The sequence below is a fragment of the Mastacembelus armatus genome, chromosome 11, assembly GCF_900324485.2.
Source record: "Mastacembelus armatus chromosome 11, fMasArm1.2, whole genome shotgun sequence".
NCBI lineage: Eukaryota > Metazoa > Chordata > Actinopteri > Synbranchiformes > Mastacembelidae > Mastacembelus > Mastacembelus armatus.
Genome location: NC_046643.1, coordinates 20028624 through 20030329, shown reverse-complemented (window position 1 = coordinate 20030329; position 1706 = coordinate 20028624).

Below are 1706 nucleotides of genomic sequence, written 5' to 3'. Positions count from 1 at the left end.
TTCTTGTTTGAGACTGTCAAAGCAGCAAAATCACTCTTTCCTCCCTCAGTCTGCCTTTGTCATCCCCCCCCCGAGCCTCTTCCTCGATACATAGCTTAGCCCAGTTCACTTCATTTGAAACATAAAGTAGCATGTCTGTTTGAAAAGGGAGGCTGCTGTTAAATAGGTTGCACAACATGATTTTCCTCTTATTTTTCCTCTGCTTCTTACGGCATTTTCTCAGTGTGTCTCTGTCGGAGCTTGAGTTATGTCTGATAAACACAATTAATTTGTGTGTTTGCATTCAGCTCATGTTTTCGTTGCAGTGTTTTGTTGAACATTTCTCCTCTCCCTTCCTGCTGCTCTTCTCTCTGCTCCAACTGCTCCTCATCAGCCTCCTCTTGTCCTCACATCACGCTAACTTCTTTTTATTTGTTCATCTTTGTCTGATTTTTGATCCCTCCCTCCTTCGTTCACCCCTCTCTTCTCTCTTCCTTCTTTGTCTTGTTCTAGTTTGCTCCTCATTTGTCTCCTCACACTTTTTCCTTCATTTCCCTCATGTTCGTATCTTTCTTCCTTCTATCGCTCACGATCTCTTTCCACTTCTCTTCTACAACCCTTTCTCCACATCAACCCAGCAATTTCCCCCCTCGTTCTTCTAATCACATCAACACCTCGTTTTCTCAGTCAGACCTCTCTGCTGATTTAAACACATTTTTTATCATCTCTCTCTCTCTCTCTTCTACCCCATGTTATTTTCCTGGAGGAATTACTCCGAAATCATCGTTGTCACAGCAACCAGATAATGACTTCGACAATATTCAAAACAAGCTTTCACTGAAGCGAAAGGTGGAGGTTTCCACTGACTCTTCTGCAGATATTCCTACCAATCCTGTACATGCATCATCAGATAGGAGTGCTGTTGTTATACTTTCTATTTCAAACAGCTGCCAAACACTTATATACTCACTGTGTATGTCATTTTTTATGTACTGTCCATCAAACTGTAAAGGGGGATGGTCAGTGTGTTCCAGGATGGTCTCTGCCTTTGTCTGTGAGCATCTCTCCACCACAGCCTCCAGTGAGTCCAGCTTCATTCCAGTCACTGAACCAGCTTTTTGCACCAGTTTGTCCGGCTGCCTTCTGCTTTATGCTGCCTCCCCAGCAGACTGCAGCAGAAAACAGCACACTGGCTGCCATAGTTTGGTAAAACATGTGTAGCATCTTCCTGCAGACGTCTAAGGCCCTACACCTTGGGCCTTTTTTTATATAGAATGACTATAAACTTGAAACTAATTTAAATTCCAGCTCCAACTCCCAATGAACCTACGTCCAAGATTCAATATATGGCTGAATTAACAGAACAACATCTGTGCAATGTTTCATTTGAGAGAAAAAAAAAACATGAATAAAAATACAGAAGCAGGTTTACAAATTGTAGCTGTCTGGATTTTGCCTCTTACAAATGTATTATTATTATTATTATTATTAATTGCACTGAGTCACCTACCAAAAACTGGTATGTCCTTCAGGATCAATAGAAACGTTTTATTCTTGGAGAATTTGTTATATGTATAAATTCTAATATGACCTGATATATCTTATATATATATTATACATTATTATATTGAGAAAGTGTATTACATACATTTAAACAATGATCTTCTTTGTTAAACAAGTGATGAAATAGACCTACACGGGGGCGCGCACGGTGTTTGTACGTGAGC